At 34.9% G+C, this 25147-nt stretch overlaps 1 pseudogene; it reads left to right on the top strand.

The window, feature by feature from the left end:
• The window catches only part of LOC108468607 (glutamate synthase 1 [NADH], chloroplastic-like), a 135777-nt pseudogene that overhangs the window by 91196 nt on the left and 19434 nt on the right, over positions 1-25147 (top strand).

Below are 25147 nucleotides of genomic sequence, written 5' to 3'. Positions count from 1 at the left end.
TCCCCCCAGTAAGTCTTTAGGAGGTTCATAGCAAACATAAGTGATCTTGAAACCTCTAAAAGATGTCATTTTTTCCTTTTATCAACACCAATCTCAGCACTTGTACCAAGATAACTAGTCTGATGTACAATCCATATGATTTTAAATAATCATTAAAGTTATACTCAGTTCCATTATTAATTCGTAAAATCTTAACCTTAGAATCAAACTAAGTAGTAATCAATTTATCAAAAGAATGGAAACATGAATAAACATCACTTTTGGACTTTAATAAAAAAATCATGTCATCCAAGTGTAACAGTCAATAAATGTAACAAACCAACGATTACCAGATAAAGAAATAAGGCGAGCAGTGCCTCAAACTCAAGAATGAATAATCTAAAAAGGAATAATACTTCTATTATTACATAAAGGATAATTGTTTCTTGTATGCTTAACAAACTCACATACATCACAAACTAAAGAATCCAACTGAGTTCTTCAAAGCAAAGTAGGAAATATCTTGGCAAGAACAGTAAATGATAGATGTCCTAACCGCCTATGCCACTAAATAATCTCATGGTTAACATCTTTATTTTATCCAAATAAGGCTTGAGACATACTAGACAATCGATTCAGAAGATATAAACTATCACAAAATCTACCACTGCCAAATTTCTTCCTTCTCTAGAGGTCCTGAAAGACACAATGGTCGAGAAAGAATTCATGTTTACAATTTAAGACTATAACAGCCCGGTTTAGACCCTAGTTAGAACAGTAGTTTCGGGACCACAAATCCAAGTCAAAAAAAATATTTTGATATTATTTTCTATGTTTACAACAAGATATGTGATATGTGTGAAAATTTTATCATTTGGGTGCTCGATTTTATAAAAGGACTTAATCGCGTAAAATGTAAAAGTGGCTAGCTATTTGATAAAGCACTAAATTGTTATGTCTTAATAAATATGAGGTCCTTTTGATGTGATTAGACCATGGTTTTAATGAATGGACATAGATGGACATGAGATAGTGGAATTTTAATGTTATTACTAAGGTTAAATTAGTAATTAATGAAATAAAAGTTATTAAAATAAAATAAACATAAAATTTCCATGCTTGTTCATCTTTTAGCTGAACATTGAAGAGAAAAAGAATCATTTTAGGGCTTTTAAAGTTTGACACTCATTTTGCTTGATTGAGGTATGTATTTTGCTCAGTTTTTTATGATTTCTATGTTTTTGTGATGGTTGCTTCAAATACTAGCTAGCCCATGCTTGAATTTTTGAATTGGTTATGGATTTTGTGATTTTCCATTATTGATAGCTTGAGATTTTGTTGTTTGATGATGAAATATGAAAGCTTGATGATAGATACCTATATTTTGTAAAGTGATTTTAGTGAAATTGCATAAAAAGTACTAATCTGTGAAAAGCGTAAAATGTGTGGTTAAATTGTGAAATAAATGAAATTTATGGGCTGCTAGGGACCTAAAGAGAATTCGGCCTAACATGAGTTTATTAAAATTTTGTGTATTTTGTGTTGTTTTGAAATAAGGACTAAATTAAAAGAAATGTAAAAGTTTAGTGTGAAAGTGAAAATTACCTAAATTATGCATTTGTGGATGAAATTGTTTGAATTGGTGATTAAATAGATTAATTTTGAATACATATAGACCCTGAAAGAAAGAAATCAGATTTAGATCGGAGGAAACCGAAAGTTGATGAGTAGTTGATTTCGTCCATTTATTCCAACTACAAGGTAAGTTCATATGCAAATAAATGTATTTGAATTGATGTATTCATGTTTATATGATATTAAAATGTAACGTATGACTATGGAAGATGAATATGTGATACTGAGAAAGCATCGACAGTGATATGACATCTGAAAGTCCCGTACGAACCATAGGAATAGAATAGGATACATATGTCATGACATAGGATTCTGATATGTAATTTCATGTAAGACTGTCTGGGATGTTGGCATCGATTGGAGATTTATGTGTAAGACCATGTCTGGGACATTGAAATCATATATGATTTCGTGTAAAACCCTATCTGGGATAGTGGCATCGATATTTGATTACATGTAAGACCTCGTTGGGGACATTAACATTGTATGAGTTTACGAGCTATCCGAGTATCCTTATCAATTTTGAACTGTCCAACGGGCATTATCGAGGAAGGAATTAATATGTGAATGAATATCCAATTCAGGTACATATGAAATGTACATGTTATTCAAGAATGAAAGGATAGTATGTTATAAATGATGACATATGAATTATAAGAGAATGAAATGTGATTATATGCAAGTGAACTATGAACAAGTGAACTAAATGTAATTTATGAAATGAAATTGTGATTTGTATGATCTTACTAGGATTGAATTGGTTTAAGTTTATCTTATGTGTTAAGTTTATTTGTATATGGCTTACTAAGCTTTAGAAAGCTTAGTTTGTGTGCGTTTTCCATTGTTTTATAGATTATCAAAGTTACCGTGAACTCGGGGATCATCAAGGATCTTCATCACACTATCGAACGATATTTTGGTATTTTTGAAGTTGTATATTAATGTATGGCATGTATAGGCTAGTGATGTTATGATACGTGTTATATGTATTTTTTGCCATGTGATATTGCATGAAGATGATTGAGATTATGGAATTGGTTTTGGTATAGACTATGTGATGGAAAAATGATGTAATTGATATATATATGTGTGGTTTTGTGTGAATGGTCATCTTGGTATGATTTGGTAGTTGAAATGGTAAGGTTTTGGTATGATATTGAATTTGATTAAATGTTGTTTGAGACAAATGGATTGGTATGCATTGATATGAAATTGATTGGTGATATTGTGGATTGAAATATTCATGTTTTGGTTGTGGAATTGAGTAATTGAAATGGTTGATATTAAATGGTATAATATGTGGTGAATTGACATGTTTTGACTGCACATATATATGTTTAGAAATGATGTAATTTGATGTGGTTTAGGTATGCTTGAGGAGGGTGAGAAATGTGACTTAAACTAACTCTATTTTCACTCTACACAGCTGAGCACAAGGGCGTGTGGCTCGACCGTGTGTGACACATGGCCTTGGTATACGGCCGTGTGTCCCCTAGGGTACCTTACGATTTAAAGTCAGTATACCCTACAGTTTTGACACGGCCTAGACACACGAGCGTGTCAATTAGTCGTGTGCGACACACGGGCTGGCACATGGGTTTGTGGTCAACCATGTGACCCAAGTCAGTAACCCCCTTAGATTTCACACGACCTAGCACACGGGCGTGTCCTTGGCCATGTGGTGCAAGTCAGTTTGTATGCCCCGTTTTCACATGGTCTGTGACACGGGCGTGTCTGGTGTCCGTGTGAGGCACATGGCCTGTTCACATAGGCGTGTGACCCTTAAATGTTAGAAAATTTTATAAGTTTCTTAAAGTTTATGAATGTTATCGATTTAGTCCCGAACCACTTCTAAGCATGTTTTAAGGTCTCGTGGGACCTTACAAGGGATAATATGAATAGATTTTGATTATGATTGTATGAATGTATGTGAATTGTGTGTGATTTCTAGTAATGCCTCGTAACCTTATTTCGGCGATGGATACGGGTTAGGGGTGTTACAAAGACTTTAGTGATAGTACTAATAGATAAAAAGTTAACCAGAAATTTATGGACATGGAGGACAAAGGATAAAGTGATATTAGGAATACAAACAACAAAACCTGTTTCAGAAGCAAAGATAAGGGAGCCATCGACAATTCGCACACTATCTTTAGATAGACAAGTTGTATAGTTAAATAAGCTTTTGTTTGACCCTATCATATGTTTAGTCGTACCAAAATCAATAATCCAAGATTCAGAAGTAGATGAAACATTTAAAACAGTATCTAATTTAATATGATTAGACTTAGCACTCGAGATAGAGTCCAATTGAGATAAGAGACGTCAGAGATGTTGAATCTCGTCTGAGGTAAAACTCTCAACAAAATTGAACTTTTCCTCTATTGTCACAGAGTCTGAAAAAATTGCGTAAGACTAAGAATTACCTCTTCGCTTTCCACTACGACTTCAAGCAAGGTGACCATGTAACTTTCAGCATGAATATTTAGTGTGTTGAGGCTTACCAGAATAGTCACTTACTACTTGGTGGACCATCTTGGTTAGCAGTGAGGCCAGCTTTCTCAATAGGTGGATTATAAAGCATAACAGCGCGTCAACTCTCCTTCTATTGTAGATAAGAGTATGCCTCATGGAAAGAAGGGAACGAAGTTTTTCTAAGAACTTAAACCCAAATTTGATCATACTAGTATTCAACCCAGCCAAGAAATCAAAAACTCACTCATTCTCAATCATCTTCTGAAATTTCTAGGCATCATTGGTAAAAGTTGCTTAAAAATCTTGATAATAATCAAGTTCTTGCCACAAGCTACTTAATTCAGCAAAATCTTGAGAAATTGTTAGCTCCTTCTATTTTGTACCATGAACTTTATTATGAATCTAAAAAATTTGCACATCATTTCCAATACGAGAGTAGTTGATAATAGTAGCATTCCAAATTTTTCCGCAGTATCAAGTAGCAAATAAGTTTTGGAAATATGGGGTTCCATAGAGTTGATAAGTCATATAATAATAAGAGAGTTCACTAAATCTCATTGACTAAAAGTTGAATGTGAGTTCAAGTTTCAACATGGTACCAGTGATGTATCCATACAATCCACGAGCCTTGATAAACAACAAATAAGACCTTAACCAAGCAAGGTAATTACGTCCATCAAGCTTCACAGGACTAATTTGCAACGAGAGATTATCAGTTGTATAGAAGTTGTGTGACCCAAATTCCTGTTAAACGTAAAATACAAGTGGCAAGATAGGGGGATCTACGAGGGCAAAGACTCCGCGGTACGGTACAAGCTGCACAAGTGGAATCTGTATAGAAGTTTACTTCCTCTATTTGATGTTGAATAGAATAATATGTTTTAACCTTACTACATTACTTCTATTTAACTTTGATTAGAATAAGGTTTTAAACCTATAAATAGACGTAATCATCTCTCCACTTATATCATTCAAATTCAACATAGTAAATTTTCTTCTCCTCTGCCTGTGGTTTTTTCCCGAAAGGGTTTCCCCGTAAAATTATGTGTGTTCTATTTTCTTTATTTTATTTGTGATACACTGCCATTGTCGTCCTCCTATTTTCATAGGTTAGAATCATGAGCTTCTCGTCTTTCGACATAATACTAAAAAAAACAACTGATATCCCAAAAAATCTACTTGGAAAAATTAGTCGAAATACACCACAAATCAGAAGAGAATGACCGAAAGGGAGCAAAGAGCACTGCGATGGCGTTGGAAAACATGGCGACAACAGGCAAAGGCCACTAGTGGCGCATAAAATAAAGAGGAAAAACCTTGTGATAACCCATAAGGCCCACGGATGGGTTTTCTGTTCACAGGACTTTGGAGTTTTGTTGACGAGTGGATTCTGACTCCAATGGTAGGGGCGATGGGAGAGAAAATAAAGGTTAGGGTTGAAAGTACCAATTTAATGTTTATAAGGTTTTTGTGACAAAACTTTAAAAATAAAAAAATTATCCAAAAAACGGATTAAAAATCTAATACCATGATGAAATTAAAGATAAATACTCTAATATATTGAAAAAAATCACTAAAAAATTATCTATATGTACAAATATATATACATGAAGTATTGAATCATGTAAAGAAATAATATCTCTAAGCTATAATTCCTAAAGATTAAGTATTCAATCTCTCAAATAAATCAAAGAATCTCAACAAACAGGTATTTGATACCATATGATTCCTGGAATGAAAATCTTTTGCTCATTCCAGAAAAGTTTTAGATGCTCAGATGGTGTTGAGAAGTGGTGTCTACGTTATGTTCTTGATGGTTCATAACTTGGGTGCTAACTGTATCTTTATTTTGCCACTTTTCTGCTATTAATTAAGTTTTATCTGTGCAAAAGCTTAAAAATATTTTACTGGCTGGTTTGGTGAAACAGTATATAATAGGTTGTTTTGCTTTCTGTTTGCATCTTTTATGATTGAAGGGCTTTGGCTGAAATCTTTTTATTTTATTAGGATGAAGGCACGTGAGGGATTATTAAAGTGCAAGGAGCTTGGGCTATCGAGGAATGAAATGAAAAAGCTTTTGCCCATTGTGGATGCAAGTTCATCTGATTCAGGTAAACTTCTACACCTTTTCTTGTGTGTGTATCTCTTAAATATATTCTTGCAGCATGCTTGCATTATCCATCTTCCTATTTCAAAGTTCTGGATGCCAAACAGATGATTCCAAGTGTATTTAATTGGCATCTACTTGATTATTTTTGTTCGTTTCTTTGGTTTGAAGCAACTTTTGATTGTGTACTTGAGGTTCTAGTTAGAACTGGTAGAAGTCTCCCAGAAGCCATGATGATGATGATACCAGAAGCCTGGAAAAATAATAAAAATATGGATCCTCATTGGAAGGCCTTGTGCGAGTATTTCTTAGCTCTAATGGAGCTATAGGATGGGCCTGCTCTCATATCATGTATGTAACAGCCCGATTTAGACCCTATTCGGAACGGTGGATTTAGTGCCCGATTTAATAAAAGGGCTTAATCGCGTAAAATGAAAATTTGATGGTTAAATGTGAAAGATCTGAATTGTTGTTGTCTTTTTAATTTGAGGTATTTATAATGCAATATTGCCATAGTTAAAGTGATGGATGGTTTAAGACATGGTTTATAATGGTTTATTATTTTATAACAAAGGTCAAATAGGTAAAATGATAATAATGTTATAATAATAAAACATAAAAAAATCAAAACCATGTATTCATCTTTCCTACTTGATCGAATATGAAAAAGAAAGAAAGAAAAATAAAGCTTTAAGGTTTGGCCATCGTTGAAGCTTCATTAAGGCATGTAACTAGTTCGGTTTTTGATAATTTTTACGTTTTTGATATCGTTGCAGTGTAATTTACAAAGCCCATGCTTGAATTTCTGATTTTGATGAATATTTTGAGTTATTTCATTGATTAGTAATTGAGCTTTGTGCTGTTAGATGATGAATTATGAAAGATATGTTTTGGATTAATATATTTTGTATTGGAATTTTTTATGAATTTCAGTTATTAGGGCTAAATTGCAAAAATAATAAATTGAAGGACTAAAATGTAAAATAAATGAAATGTATGGACTTGTATGAGCGTGGGTAACATTCGACCTAAGCATGGTGTGTGCAAATTTTGCATGTTTTGTGTTTTGTGCAATTTGGACTAAATTGTAAAAAGTGTAAAATGTCAAGGGCAAAATGGTAATTTTCCCATTTATGTGTTTTTGGACTAAATTGAATGAAATTATATTTAAATGACTTTAATTTGAATATGTTTAGATCAAGAACCAAAGAAATTGGATTTGGATCGGGGGAAAACCAAAGTTGTCGAATAATTATTCTGTTCCGATTATCGTTGTCCGAGATAAGTTTATAAGCAAACAGATGTTGTAAATTTTAAATAAATACGAGTTATATATGCTGAAATTAATTATGTGAAAGTATATATGTGGTAGCCAAATGTGTATATGCTTGGGAGCTATGTTTACGAACTCGATTACACCGAGATACAATGTTCGAAAGCCCCGTACAAACCTTAGGAATAGCTAGGATGCATATGTCATGACATAGGATTTTCGATATGTGATTACGTGTAAGACCACGTCTGGGTCGTTGGCATCAATATGTGATTATGTGTAAGACCACGTCTGGTACGTTGGCATCGATATGTGATTACGTGTAAGAAGACCACGTCTGGGACGTTGGCATCGATATGTGATTACGTGTAAGACCATGTCTGGGACATTGGCATCGATATGCGATTATGTGTAAGACCATGTCTGATACATTTGCATCGATATGTGATTACGTGTAAGACCATGTCTGGGACATTGGCATCGATATGCGATTATGTGTAAGACCACGTCTGAGACATTTGCACCGATATGTGATTACGTGTAAAACCACATCTGGGACATTGGAATCGATATGTGATTATGTGTAAGACCACATCTGGGATGTTTGCATCAATATGTGATTACGTGTAAGACCACATTTGGGACGTTGGCATCGATATGTGATTACGAGTAAGACCACGTTTAATACATTGGCAACGATATGTGATTCCGATATATGTGTGCGAGTAAGACCATGTTTAATATGTTGGCATCGATATGTGATTTCGATATGTGTGTGCGAGTAAGAACACGTTTAATACGTTTGCATCGGTATGTGATTCTGATATGTGTGTGAGAGTAAGACCACGTTTAATACGTTGTCATCGATAGGTGATTTCGATATGTGTTTACGAGTAAGACCCTGTCTGCGATAGTGGCATCGATATGTAATTACATGTAAGACCACGTCTGGGACGTTGGCATTGTATGATATGTGCAACTATCTGAGTATCCTATTTAATTCCGAATGATTCAATGGGCAATGTTAAGTAAAGACCGAATGCGAAATCGAATTAGAAGGTACAAGTATGTGTTAGCTAATGTATTGAAATTAAGGTAAGTTTTGGTATTTGAAGTGATGATATGAATCATGTTATAAAGTTAGTTATATGTATATTGAATGCAAATCTATATTCGAAAAAATGATATAAGTATGTAATATTAAAGTGTGAAACATGTGTATACATATATGAATGTGTATATATATTCGTCTATATGATGATATTATGACCTTGGGAGTAAATGATAACTTTGATAATGGATATATATGTATTTCAACCAAGTTAAAGTTGATACATGAATGTATATGTTGTATATGAATTTTCAAGTTTGAGATTAAATGTGATTATGATAGCATGAATTGGTTTGGTTAAATTGAGTTGATTATGTCATTGAGATGTTTATTTGCTTACGACTTACTAAGCTATGGTAGCTTACTGTGTGTGTATGTTTGCTTTTGTTTTATAGATTTTGGAGACTAGTTATGGGCTCGGGGATCGTCAGCGAAGTCTACTACACTATTGCCTGTTTATCGGTATTTTAAAAAGCTAAATTTCGAACCTATGGCATGTATAGGCTATACTATTTTTCGGATATGTTTGAAGTGTTGTATATAATATGCCATGCGAAAATGGCTCATTTGATATATTAGTACTTGCTATCTTGATCATGGTTCTTGTGTGTGCTAAGTTTGGTTTGTATGCTATGCTCAAATGATGATTTTATTTGGTTTGGCTGAATCGGCTATGATATATATAAGTATGAATTATGCTTCAGCTATGTCTTGTATTTGATAGTAATGATTTAATTTGGTTGATGAGTGTATTCAGTTAAATGTTGAATTTAGGTAATGAAATTATTGAATTGATGATTCGAAAATGTTATGTATATATATATGCGTTTGTGAAACATGTTTTATTTAGGTTTTCCATGTATTTTGGTAACAAGGTGATTTGGTTATGGCATGTGATAAAAGTGAGTTCAATATGCTTTCATTAAGTGAAGAAATGAATATGAATTATGTTAGTAAATTAATCATGATTTAGCACTTATATATATAAGCATATGATGTGTTGGTTTGATATATATATTTATATGTGCTTATCCAAACATGTAATCGTTGAATTGGTATTGAATATAACCTTTGTTATTTTGCAAGATAAGTGATATTAACATATTTAGATTCGGTTTTGGTATTTTAAAGTATTAAACAAGTGTTTGCTATGTTATATGTATATATATATACATATTTGTGATGTGTTTGATGTGAAATGCAAATTATGATTAATATATGAATTTGATTCTATGTGAGATTACATGCACATAATGTGATTGAGTAAAGTTGAAAGCGGACATTAAAATAAACATAAGTAATAAGCATGATTACATTCGGCTAAGGCTTTGTAAAATGACCAAATGAATATTAATTTAAGTTATAAGGAATTATGATTGTTTTTATGCAAAATAGGTGAATATGAATGGTTATATGTACTTTGATGGTTAGACCATTCGGTGTTCTTTTAATATATGTCTAAATTGATACAGGACCTTTTAATCTTGCGAAATCTACTTAGATGAACTTATAAGTAGACTTGTTTATGATTTAGCCATTTGAAACCATATATATATAGTAATGTACTTATGCCATGAATGATTTGGTATTTATTATATCTTTATTGTGCGAATAGAGTTTTGCTAAAATGATATCTACTTAAATATGTTTACTTTATATAATTCATGTTTGTAATAATTGATTGAATTATTTAATATCTTTGATATCGCATATGCTATGTGGTAAAATGATATATTTGGCATTATTTGCTTATGAATTATATAACTGGATATATGTTTGAAAAATGTTATGATATGATTCATAAAGAATTTAAATTAGTTATATATGTTAATATTTGATTGTTTTAAGAGTTTGAGCAAGAGTACGCATACGATTGTTCGGAACTTGTGTCTTGTCCAGTTATACCTCGTAACTCTATTCCAGCAATAGATACGGGTTAGGAGTGTTGCAATGTAATTGAGATTACTTGTCAAAAGCCTTCATGTGATGCTTAGCTTTCTTCAACTAATGAAAAACTTGCAGTTGCTGATTGTCACTACCTTGGAGCTACAATGGATCACAATGGACTTTGTCCTGGTTGATTTTATGTAACGCATAGTGGACGGGTTATAATGGCTAGTGAAGTTGGTGTTGTAGATATCCCACCTAAAGATGTGCCCAAAAAAGGAAGACTAACGCTTGGGATGATGCTTTTGGTAGATTTTGAGAAGCATATTGTTTTTGTAACACCCCTTACCCGTATTTGACGCTGGAACAAGATACGAGGCATTACCGGATAGAAACTCACACAATCATACAAAACTGATACCTAAATTTTTGTCCAAATTTAAAAATTTTCATTCACATACATATCATCCCTTATATGGGCCTTCAAGGCCCAAAACATACATTGGGTGTGGTTCGGGACTAAACCGAGAACTCTCGAAACTTATACAATAGTAAGAAATTTTTCCTATTTTGGAGGGTCACATGCCCGTGTCCTCATCCCGTGTAACTCTCTGTTTATGATGTCATCAACTAAATTGAGGTCACATGGCCAAGCCACACGCCCGTGTACTTAGGCTGTGGCCTCCACATGGCTGAGACACACGGCCATGTCTCTGCCCGTGTGTTTACTACTTAGTATTCTGTTTTACCAAATTAGGGTACAAGGGACAGGCGGCTGGATCACACGCCCATGAGGGCAGACCATGTGTCACACACAGCCTAGACACATGCCCATGTGCCTACCCATGTGGAAAAATTTGAGGCTATTTTCCAAGTCAATTCTCACCCTTATTTGCACATACACATACATAACTTCAAAGGCATTTAGCATGGCATAAGTGAGCACTTAAACATATACAAACAAGACATGACCGTGATCATTTCATTTTTACTTATACATGCATAAGACTTCATACTTTGTCAAGCCCAACTTTCCAATTCTCATTTAAGCCATGTTTATCATCATACTAAGCAAATCCCAATTAAATCATCAAGCATTCATAACCACAACACATCTCATCACATTCACACAACCACCAACCACATCACCATTGCATGGGCTCATGTATACCTAAATAAATAGGCTTACAACCCAATAATCAATATGAGCCACATCTCATGGCCTTTTACAAAATGAGTCAGATATCAATATAAGCGAATATAAGCCAATTTACATGGCTTCACATTACATAAAACCCTTAACCATTGCAAGCCAATACCTTTGGCTAAATTGTAATGGCACATTCACAATTGACTAAGTCCCTATACATGCCATAAACTTAAGAGGTTTGTATTTGTTTTTACCCACGATGATAGCTTGATAGTGTAATGGCATATTCGGCGGTCTCCAACCCGAGCTAGCTAAATTAACCTATAAGACATGGGAAAAGAAGGGGTTAAGCTATATAATATAGCTTTGTAAGTTCATATGCAAATAATAAACAACTATTAACATTCATTTACTTTATCCATCCATAAGAGTACTATAATTTCAATAGGCATTAGATTTTAAGATTTCTACTTATTCATTCATAGTGCTTACTCATTTAACTTATAAACACCATTTACATGCCTTGGCATTAGCCTAGCCACTATAGTCTTCCGATTATAACATATCACATTAACTAAAAAGTTATTTCCATCCTCTTAATCACATGCACATTATTTGTGAGTAATCATAATTTCAACATATAGTTCAACCACCTTTCACTTGTCTAAGCTCGTATCTTACTATATTCTCATAATGTTTTTATTTAGCAATTATGCCTGTCTTTCTTTTCCTCATATCCAATGAAACACAATATAAATAAATGAACCGTGAAATATTACAAATCAATTAGGCTCCCAAGCCTATCACATGATCATTATCAAATCTTATTATGCATCTATTCATCATAAATATAGATCATTTTTCACAAGGTTATCAATGTTTCACAAGTATAACTTGTTCATGTACATTCTCACCAAGAATTCATCATATACCAAACTCACTTCACATGAGTTCTGTGTACATACCTGTACCACTCGAAATATAATCACATACTTTTTCATTCTTAACATACCCGTTGAAATACAATTCAAGCATATAAACATATTAGATCACATCTCAATTCAACCCAACAGCCTAACACGTAATCATCATTTATATTTATCATATATCCGACATCACAAGTATGTGACTATCAATCAAAATGGGTACTAAACAATTATTTCCACAATAATCATGAATTTACAATTATAGGCTTATGTACATGACTGTTTACTCATAGTAATTTCATTCTCATACTCATCTTTGATTTACCCGTTGAACCACATTAGAATACTAAGGATGATCGGGGATCTCATACCCATAGTACCATATCAATGCCATATCCCGGATATGGTCTTACATGAAATATCATATCGACGCCATGTCCCTGACATGATCTTATACGAAATCACGTACTGATGCCATATCCCAGATATGGTCTTATACGGAATTTCAATAGCCCTAATATCATGACATTTGTATTCTAACCTTGAGGTTAGGATTTCCCATTTCTCGAAACTTCTTCAAAATCATCATTAATCAATTTCATAAAAAAAATGTATACAATTCATGCAATATCAAAATGTCGCTAAACTCAAGGTTTCATAAAAATCATAGCTATGGTTAACGTGAAATGAATGTAAAGTTAGCCATTAGTATGGTTAACAAACCTGGTTATAGATATGTGATGACGTTATCTTATATAAATGCATGAATCTATCATGAAAATATGTTGAATCGATTTGGTTGATGTGGATTGGTCTCGATTTAATATTACAGGGAAGGTTAGATATTTATAAAAGGGCTATATTGAATATAAAAAAAAATTAATTCGTAAACTCCGGTAATGCCTCGTACCCTATTTCGACAATGAATACGGGTAGGGGTATTACATTTATTGGTATCAGAGCTACAGTTTAGCCGGTTCTAGGACGATATAGCAAATACGGGATTAGCTATACATGCCATTTAAATTATTATTGATAGTGTGATATCTCCGACCATTTAAAATGTGTTTTCTTATAGTAATGTCATTCGACCGAGCTCAATCTGAGGAAGCCGGGAGTCATGCTCGACTTTAGTACAAAGAGAAGAAACTAGCGAGAGAAGGCCGAGACAAAGGGTCGAGGGAGGAGGCAAAAAAACCTTCTTTCAAATGATGAATGAATGGTTTAATTAATACTTAAGAACTAACCACGTAGTGCGACAAGTTCAAGCTCCCCTCCCGCTCCACCGGTTCCGAGATCCCACAAGGTGCAGTCTTGAATCACGTCGAAAAGGAAAGCTCCAGTAGATAAAATTCAAAAATATGGGGTAATAAGAATTTCGAGCAGAGTTGATGATGATTCCTAACGGCTGAATTCGGTTAGAAAACACTACTCGGGTTCGGAAGAATTATCTTGTACACCGAAGAATGTCCGAAATGTGCCGTCTCCTTTGCTAAAAGATACTGACTTACCATTGGTGGAATACTAAAGCTTCAGTTGTTCGAAGAAGAAATTACATGGGAATTCTTTCGGACCGAGTTCGAAAAAAATATATCACCAGAGGTTCTTTGACCGAAAAGAAAAGAATTTCTTGAGTAAACAGGAAATAGATCGATGTCGAATATGAAAGAGAATTTGTTCGATTGAGTAAATATGCTCGAGAATTGGTACAGTCAGAAGTTGAAATGTGCAAACGATTTGAAGAAGGGTTGAATGAAGACATTAAATTCTTGATCGAATTCTTGAAATTCGAGAGTTTGCTACATTGGCGAGAGAGCTTATAAAGCGAAGAATTGAGTAAAGAAAAGAAACAGTGAGAGGAAGCTCAAATTTTTAGTAAAAGACCGATGGGAAAATCGGTTTTACGCTTCAAAGAAATTGAAGAAATATCGGATCGTTCTACTTGACCATTGGGTATTCGGGCAAAGAGCGAGGTTCTCAACGCACTAATCCAAGGCCTCTACTCCATCGTGACGGTGTTGGCGGTGTTGGCACTCCTAAGCCGAGATGCCGATCTTGTAATAAAGCTCATTTTGGTGAATGCCGATTTAAGAGTGGGGCTTGTTACCGATGTGGTTCTTTTGACCATTTCCTCGAGATTGTCCGAAAGGGTTGAAAAGAAGTTGAACATATATCGGCCGAGTAATCTAGTTTCGAGGGAGACCACCTCGACCATCCGGTAATGTCGATTGGTAGTCGAGGAGCTACAAAAGATACTATAGGTAGGCTTGAGGTACGATCACCGCTAGGACATATGCCATTCGTGCGGAGAAGATGCTTCAAAGACCGATGTTATTCTTGGTACATTTTCTTTACTTGATATCGATATTCTGCATTGATTGATCCCGGTTCTACGCATTCATATATATGTGTTAAACTTGCAATTGTTAAAAATTATCTGTTGAACCTCTTGAATTTGTGGTTAAAGTCTCGAACCCCTGGGCGGTCGTGTTAGTGGATAAAATTTGTAAAATTGTCCACCGATGGTAAGAGGTTATTGTTTCCGCTGATTTGATGTTACTGCCATTTGATGAATTTGACGTGATATTGGGTATGGATTGGTTAACCCAGCATGATGCGGTAGTAAATTGTAAACAAAAATATATTGTGCTAAAATGTCAGAATGGTGAGTTGCTCCGGGTTAAATTTGATCAGACAGAGGGGTTATCTGATATGATTTCAGTAATGGCAGCACAGAGGTATGTCAAAAAGGGGTATGATGCTTACTTGGCTTATGTACTCGACACCAAGGTATCTGAGTCAAAGATACAGGCAGTTCTAGTGGTATGTGAATTTTTCGATGTGTTTCTAGAAGAATTACCAGGATTGCCACCAGAAAGAGAAGTGGAATTTTCTATAGATTTGATTCCGGGAACTACTCCGATTTCCATAGCTATGATTTTTAGATCACATTCATAAAAAAAAATGTATACAATGCATGGGGTGATGAAAGTATTGAATGAAAAAGAAAAGAGGTGAGATGTATTGAGTTATTGGTTTCGGCACTAAGTGTGCGGGTGTAAACATTTATGATCATGAATTGGCACTAAGTGTGCGGGTTCAAATTGTATAGCACTAAGTGTGCGAGTTTGATTATATAGCACTAAGTGTGTGAGTTTGACTATTAAGCACTAAGTGTGCGGGCTTATTATACATGCTCTAAGTGTGCGGCCTTATCGAGTCAATCATGGACAGATGATGAGTAAACACCTTGAGCTCATGAGGAATAGACATTTTATTTATATTTGGGATTGAGCTTGGTAAGTCTTGAACCTATGTGGTGATTATACTTGAAGATAAATGCATCCAATGTCATATGGTGTAATGTATGAAATATTAAAGTAGGGCTTGGTATGAGATTAAACCGAAATGCCTAAGGAATTATAGCACAGTTTGGGTGTGGATGGAGGATTTTAATCCCGCATTATTTATTTTCTCTTATGATATATTATTACTGAATGGCAATGTAATGCTTATGACTTACTGAGTTATATACTCACTCGGTGTTTGCTTGTCACCTACTTTAGGTTTCTTAGACTCGTCTTTTTGCGTGCTCGGGATTTGTCATTGAAGTCATCACACCGACTAGCAACTGTTGGGTATCTTCTTTTTAGTCGGTCTAGGAGAACATTTCGGCATGTATAGGCTAATATGTTTTGTTGAAATTTGGTATGTAAACTTTTAGCCATGCGAAAATGGCATAAATGTTCGGTTGGATTTGGTTCTATAATGTTAGGTCGCAAGTCTTGGTGATTCGATTTTTATGCTATATGTTATGGTTGATTATTTTTGGTGTTAAAATTCATGATATGGCAATAGTGTAGTAGGGAGATATTTGACAATGATTAGCCTTTGGTATGGCTAGTCATGATCATAATTTGTGATATGTATGATGAATTACTAGTTAGGTCAAGGGGAAATCACGAAATAAGCATAGTTGCTTTAGTAACAGATGCTTGCAGCAGCAGTGACGTGAAATTGAAAAATCACTAAAAATAGTGGGAATGGAGTTAAATAATGAATAAATTATGTAATCTAATCTCGATGAGTCTATTTTCATATAGAAGAAACAAACCGACCATGTGAGCCGTATGTTAAGAGATATTTAAGTTTTCGTGAGACAGGGCCAGAACGGTTACTGGAGTCCCTTTCCTGACTTTGGAAATTCATCGTGAACGGACCAGAGATAATTAGAAGCCATGCCATATATGTACAGATTCCTTTTCGAGTCTAATTTCTGTAGAAACAAACGGCATCAATATTGAAGCCCTGTACAGGGAGATATCCAAGTCGTAATGCGTAAGGGTCAGTGTAGTCGATCCCTGTAACATGGGGGACTTTAACTAATAAACTGTACAAATTGGCCATACCAAAAATTCTAGAAAAAAATTTGTAGATGCATATATGAGTCTAGTTTCGGGAAAATTTTACAGAAATGGATTTCGAGTTTCAAAACTCAAGATATGATTTTTAATGCGACTCGTATGCAGATTGGCAGCTTGTCTGGGAAATTTCTAATAAGTGGTTTGAAGTCTGTTAACACCTCGTGTTCGACTCCGGCGACGGTCTCGGGTTCGGGGTGTTACAATTATTGGTATCAGATCTATGGTTTAGTCGGTTCTAGGACTACCATAGCACGTATGAGTCTAGCTATACATGCCTTAATGTTAATGTTTAAATGTGTGATGACTTCTGACGGTTAAAACTTTTGCTTGATTAGTAAATGGATCCCGGTGTAGAGAGAACCTTGGCGGATGACGTTGAAAGTGTAGTGGCTGCTCCTGCACAAGGGACGCCGCCTGTTGAACCTCGTGTTCGACTCCGGCGACGGTCTCGGGTTCGGGGTGTTACATCAATACCATGATTTCCATTTCCTTGTTATTTTTCCATATTTATCCCGTTGAATTTATCGAAATTTCAATGGATTTTCAGAGGTACACATTTATTGTACAATTCCGGGTCCGTCAATTCATATTCATGTGCGCACATATCCATTTCAAAGAGCACACTCCCGCGAACCTCAACCTTGCAGCAGGATTACCAGTCCAGGCTAAATCCCCTGCAATATAAACTCATAGAGTATTGTCGGGATTACCAGTCCAGGCTAAATCCCCTGCAACGACAATTACTCTAATGAGCTTGGATCCGAATTACTAGTCTAGGCTAAATTCAGATCCTAATTCGGATTACCCGTCCGGGCTAAATCCATTTTACACATATTCTTCGGGAGGGCTATATCAAGATAGGATCACCCGTCCGGGCTAGATCCTTTTTACCGTCAATTCCTTTTCAGAGATCCATCGAATTTCATTCAAACGGGATTTCTTCCCATTTTATCAAATATATCAATGTTTCATTCATTTTCATACAATGAACATTCAAATTATATTCACATCAATAACAAACAATCTCAAGCATTTAAGAATATAATTCAAGTTACACGAACTTACCTTAATACTTGTTTGTAAACAGTAAAAATCTACTAATCCCGAACTTTTTCCTTTCCTCGATCTAGCTTCGTATTTGAATCTTCTGGATCTAAATAAATAAATTTAATTATCAATTTAATACATTTCATGTTCATATGCAACATTCTTTATAATTCAACTATTATTTATAGTTCATTCAAAGCTGTCTACTTGAGTCATAGTCACTAAATTATTTATAACTTGAGGTACGGAACTCCAAACTAAGATCCGTTAATTTTTCCTGAAACTAAACTCATATATATTTTTACCATAAAATTTTCATAATTTTTTGTTTAGCCAATCAGTACAGTTTATTCTTCAAAGTCACCCCTGTTCTGTTGTCTAACAGTTCTGACCCTTCTTCACTAAAAATAAATTATCTCTTTATACAGAATTCAAATGATGTTCTCGTTTGTTTCTTTTAAAAATATACTCAATAATAATTCTATACATATAAATTTATGTCCATAATTATTTTTATTCAATTTTTTATAATTTTTTAAAGTCAGAACAGGGGAACCCGAATTCATTCTGACCTTGTCTCACAAAATTCATTATATATAAAAATTTACAAATCCATTGCTTACAATATTTCTTCTATAAGAAACTAGACTCAATAAGCTTTAATTCCATATTTTTTTCATCTTCTAATTTGATTCCTACAATTTTTGGTGATTTTTCAAAGTTAGTCTACTGCTGCTGTCCAAACTGTTTTAGTGCAAGCTGTTTATTACCATTTTTCCCCTAAGCTTTTAATAAATGATAATTTCGTCCCTACTCAATTACCCTCTCAATTGAGCTGATTTTTCTCAATTAAAATTTTATTCTATCAGCTTAAACTAGTTTACAACCTTTAGGAATCAGAATTTCATCAATAGACTTTAATTCCGAACATTTTCACAATTAGGTCCTAAAAATCAATTTCCATTGAAATTGCCTAATAAAATCATCTCATAAACAAATTAAAGCTTTAATTTCATTCTATTTCATCATAAACTTACAGCACTCAACCATGGTGACTTTCAATTTCATCCATGAAATCAAAAACTAATGAATTTAATAGTAGGACCTAGTTGTAAAAGTCCTAGAAACACAAAAATTACAAGAAAAAGGCAAGGATTAACTCACTTGGTGCAAAAATTATGAAATACCAGCTTAGAGAACCCTCCTATGGCGTTATTAGCTGCTGGAATTGAAGAGAAATGAAGAGAAATCTAGATATTTCCTATTAGTCCTAGTTTTATTTAGTTAATTTTGCAATATTCCAATTTTACCCTTAATTTATCAATTTTTCTGCTGATTTCATACCCTTGCCGTCCAGCCCAAATAAATTTTGGGTCTAATTGCCTTTTAAATCCTTTCTCATTAGACTCTTAAGCTATTTAATCACTCTAGCAACTTTTACACCTATTACAATTTAGTCCTTTTCATTTAATTGACTACCCAAACATTAAAATTTCCTAACGAAATTTCAATACCACATTAATAACATTTCATAAATATTTATAAAATTATTTTTGACTCGGTTTTACGAGATAGAGGTCCCGATACCTTATTTTACCCAATTTCTTCAATAATTTTTTTTTCTAACTAATCACTAAATCGATAAAATTTTCCTATCAATATTTTCATACGATTTTCCTATCATATCAATTTTCAAGCAAAAATGTTGAAATAAATTTCTCTTTAAATCGGATCTATGGTTACGAAACCATTGTTCCGATAACCTTGAATTTAGGCCATTACAACTCTACCCCCTTTTAAGGATTTTCGTCCTCGAAAATCTTACCAGTAAAGAGGTTTGGGTATTGTTTCCTCATTGCCTCCTCCGATTCCCATGTTGCTTCCTCAATCTCGTGCTTTTGCCACAATACTTTCACCAAATTTATCTTTTTATTTCTAAGCTCTTTTGTCTCCCGTGCCAATATCTTGACCGGTTCTTCACTGTAAGTCATATCCGGTACCTTAATAGCTTATTCAAACAAAAAACAAAAGGCAATGTAATTGATAGAGGCATACTTCTATGAAAAGGAATTGATAGAGGAAGATGAATGTGCAATGGAATTGCAATTGGATGGTTGTACTGCTACGGCCTCTGTAGGACTAAGACTAGAAGGGAATTCAATAGCAGCGGAACCGCTACAACCGATATGCAATAGCTGATATGCGACACATTCTCTCTATTGTTTACCAATTGCTATGAAGGATCTGATCAATATCGTCGTAACATAGATACATGAAAAACATTATGGATTCTATCAAGTTCCGGTGGTAATGCCAATCGATAAGCGACCGGTCCAATTCTTTCTATGATTTCATAGGGCCCGATAAATCTTGGACTCAATTTACCCTTTCGACCGAATCGAAGAACTTTCTTCCAAGGAGACACTTTTAGAAATACCTTGTCACCGACTTGAAATTCAATCTCTTTTCGCTTAAGGTCAGCATATGATTTTTGACGATCGGAAGCTGCTTTTAGACTATCTCGAATAACCTTTACTTTTCTTCATTTCCGGATCAAATCAACCCCATGTATCTTCCTTTCATCGAGCTCATCCAATATAACGGTGTTCTACATTTTCTACCATACAAAGCTTCATACGGAGCCATTTTAATACTAGGCGCTAAGCTGTTATCGTAAGCAAATTCAATCAAAGGTAGATACCTCTCCCAATTACCTTCAAACTCTACTATACAACATCGGAGCATATCTTCGAATACTTGAATTACACGCTCAGATTGACCATCTGTCGAGGATGAAATGCAATCTTTGAAATACAACCGAGTACCCAAGGCTTCTTGCAATTTGTCCCGAAACGAGGCGTAAATCGGGATCTCTATCTGATATAATGGAGACAGGCACTCCATGTAACCTGACAATCTCAGATATGTACAGTTCAGCTAGTTTATCTAAAGAATAATCCATAAGTACCGAAATAAAGTGAGCTGACTTTGTTAATCGATCAACAATCACCCAAATAACATCTTTTTTCCTCGGAGACAAAGGTAGCCCCGATACAAAATCCATAGTGATTTTTTCCCATTTCCATTCTGGTATAGTAATTGGCTGAAGTAACCCCGAAGGTACCTGATGTTCAGCTTTAACTTGTTGACATATTAAACACCTTGATACAAACTCAGAGATATCACGTTTCATTCCCGACCACCAGTACATCTTTTTCAGATCATTATACATTTTATTACTCCCCAGATGTACAAACATAGTACTACTGTGGGCCTCGCATAGAATCTTGTGTATGAGCTCTGAATTCTGAGGTACACATACCCTACCTCTGAATAATAAACAATCATCAGAACCAATCTGAAATTCAGAATCATTACCTGACTCACACTGTGCCCATTTAACCTGTAACTTCTCATCATTCTTCTAAGCTTCACATATTTGCTGTAAAAATGTCGGTTTAGTTCTCAATTCAGCTAGGATTGAACCATCATCAGTCAATGATAGCTGGGTATTCATAGCTCGTAAAGCAAACAGAGATTTTTGGCTCAAAGCATCAGCTACAACATTAGCCTTACCCGGATGGTAATCAATAATCAAATCATAGTCCTTTATTAGTTCAAGCCACCTGCGCTGTCTCAAATTCAAATCTTTCTGTGTCATCAAATATTTCAAGCTTTTATGATCAGTATAAATATGACATTTCTCACCGTACAAGTAATGCCGCCATATCTTGGTATAAATACAATAGCACTAATTCAAGATCATGTCTTGGGTAATTTCTTTCATGTGGTTTAAGTTGTCTTGAAGCATAGGCTATTACTTTACCTTATTGCATCAAAATACAACCTAAACCATTTAATGAGGCATCACTGTAAATAACAAATTCCTTACCCAGTTCAGGCTGCACTAATACAGGTGCTTTCGTTAATAGGTCTTTCAATCGGTTGAAACTTTGTTGACATTCATCAGTCCACTCGAACTTTACATCTTTCTACAATAATCGAGTCATTGGAGAAGCTATCATAGAGAATCCCTGTACAAATCTCTGATAATAACCAGCTAAACCCAAGAAACTTCTAACTTCAGATACATTCTTCGGTGGACTCCAATTGACGATAGCTGAGATTTTACTTGGATCTACCCTGATGCCTTCGGCAGATACAATGTGTCCAAGAAAACCCACTTCTTGTAACACCCCAAACCTGTGACCGTCACTGGATTTGACCACGAGGTGTTACCGGGCTTACTTCCCTTATTTCTCTCTTGGAAATTATGAATTTCTGTTCCAGGCAGGCTAGCTAACTGCGTCACTGTTACTTTAAAAATCATATCTCGAGTTCCCGAACTCGAAAACCAGTTCCAAAAATTTTCCCTGAAACTAGACTCATAATTCCATCTACACATTTTTTTCTAGAATTTTTGGTTGGCCCAATTGGTACAGTTTATTAGTTAAAGTCACCCCTGTTTCAGGGTTCGACTACACTGACCTTTTGCATTACGACCTGTATATCATCTCGTACAGATCTCCAATGCTCATACCGTTTGTTTCTAATGAAACTAGACTCAAAGGGGAATCTATGCATATAAGGCATGACTTCTAATTATTTCTGGATAATTTATGGTAAATTTTCAAAGTCGGAGCAGGGGATCCAGAAACCGTTCTGGCCCTGTTTCACGAAAACCTGAATATCTCTTAAAATCTGACTCATATGACCGTTTCATTTCTTCCATATGAAAGTAGATTCATCAAGGTTCAATTTCATAATTTATTAACTATTTAATTCTACTTCTACTATTTTTAGTGATTTTTCAATCTCACCTCACTGCTGCTGGCTGCATCTGTTACTAAAGCAAACAATGACTATTTCATAATTCTTCCATGGCCAACTATAATTCATCATACATAATACAAGCTATGGCCACCTTATCAAAATTAAGGTTTCTAAGACTTGTGACTATAGGTTTTAGAATCACACTCAACCGACCACATAGGCCATTTTCGCATGGCTTAAAGTTTACAACCCAAAATTCAACAAAACAAAATAGCCTATACATGCCAAATGTTCTCCTAGATCGACTAAGGAGACAATACAAAAAGATTGTTCGCCGGTGTGATGACTTCGACGACGGTTCCGAGTACACAAGATACGAGTCCAAGAGACCTAAAATGGGTGACAAGAAAACACCGAGTGAGTTTATAACTGTGACAGCCCAAAATTGACCCTGGTCGGAATGTGGTTTCGGGACCACAAAACCGAGGCATAAAAATAATTTAAAATTTATTTTGATGCCTATAATATGTGTATGCTCATGTATGACATTTTTTGATGATTGATTTAGTGTTATAAAGGTGAATTTCACTAGAAAGGACTTAGTAGTGAACTTTGAAAGTACGATAGGGAAATGTGTGATGACTAATTAAAGCATGCATGCAAAACAATGGACTTGCATGTCAAATTCCCCTTTTATAGGTGGTGGCGGCCATGACCAAGAATATGGGCTAAACATGTCATGAAACATGTTTTGTTGGGCATTAGGGAGAAATAATAAACAAATAAGCATGGGTAAGAAAAGAAAAAAAAAAATGTGTGTGTGAGTGTGGTATCTCCCCATTGCCGTGAGTTGTAAAGGAAGAAAGAAAAAATTTGTTCATCCTTTCTTTGAGCCAAAACTAAGGGGGAAGAAGAGATTTTTGCTTCATTTTATTTGTTTAGAAGAGATCTAGAAGGAGATTTGGCTAAACTTGCACCAAGATTAAGGTATGTATGAGGTTGTGTCATGAGATTCATGCATGTTTTAGTTGCCAACTTGATGTTCATGCTAGCCATGGTTCAAATCCTTGTTATGCCATGGAAGTGGTATTTGGTCAAAGTTGATATTGTGATAAAGCCATTGCATGCTAAGTGTGAAGCTTGATGATGATGCATGCAATGATGGATTGTCTACTCTTGAAATTTCTTTGTAGCCATCTTGAGTAAGACATTGAGTTTTCTTTTTGTTTAACCATGATTGAAGTTGAAAGGGGCATGATTGTGATGTATTCGGCCATGATGCATTCATGAGCATGGTTCATGCTTCTTGCATCTTAGTTAAAATTTGTGTTTTGGATGGCTAGGGACACCTTGAAATTCAGCCATGCACATACATGTATATATATGTTTGCACATGATGTTTTGGTTATGAAGTAAGTGATGAATATGTTTGTTTAAAGAAGAAAATGTTGAAGAATGCTTGTGAAATTGCAAGTACATTCGGCCTAGTACACATATGATGTGGAAATCTTGGAATTTATTGTTGAATTGGTGCAAGTATGACTAAGTATATTCGGCCTTAGGTAGCCTATTGATGGCCTTAGCTTTTCCTTGATGCTTGAATGAATTGTATTGAATTGCTTGATGTAGTATAAAATGTGCATGACCATTGTGTATTCAAGCTAAAGGGTGGCCATATGACCATTTAAACTCCTTGTCATATTCGCCATAAGCTAGCATAATGAGGTTTTAATAAATTGAATTTGTTTGAATTAGCTCAAGAGCTTAGAGGGCCACAATTGGACAAGGGGAAGGAAAAAGTGATCGAATAGCCGTAAAAGCCGTTCGACAACATCCGAGGTAAGTCCTCAAGAAGTGACCCTACTTGAATTATGTGAAATGAAATATGTATGTGTAATGATTATCGATTTATGTGTGTATGAGTATTTGAATGATACCGGGCTAAGTCCCAAGGCGATTATGCTAGTGATTACCTTTGTGTTTGAGCCTTAGTAACGAAAATGAAACATGAATGTCTAATGATTATTGATGTATGTGTGCATGAGCAATTGAATGATATCCGGGCTAAGTCCGAAGACATTTATGCTGAAATTATATCCGGTTAAGACCGAAGGCAATTGTGCTAGTGGCTACATCCGGGCTAAGACCAAGGCATTAAATGCGAGTCGTTCTATCCGGGCTAAGACCAAGGCATTCGTGCACGTGGTTATATCCGGTTGTATTCAAGAAGCTTGGGCTGGAGGTGAGTGTTGGCTGCTGTAATAAATTCCATTAGTACACTCGAAAAGCCCAAAGAATAAGGTATGATTATATGTGCATTGGAAAAGTCGACATGCTTGAGCAACATTCGCTCAATCGAC

The sequence above is a fragment of the Gossypium arboreum genome, chromosome 8, assembly GCF_025698485.1.
Source record: "Gossypium arboreum isolate Shixiya-1 chromosome 8, ASM2569848v2, whole genome shotgun sequence".
In the NCBI taxonomy this organism is placed as follows: Eukaryota; Viridiplantae; Streptophyta; class Magnoliopsida; order Malvales; family Malvaceae; genus Gossypium; species Gossypium arboreum.
This window is presented reverse-complemented; position numbering and strand designations above follow the sequence as displayed.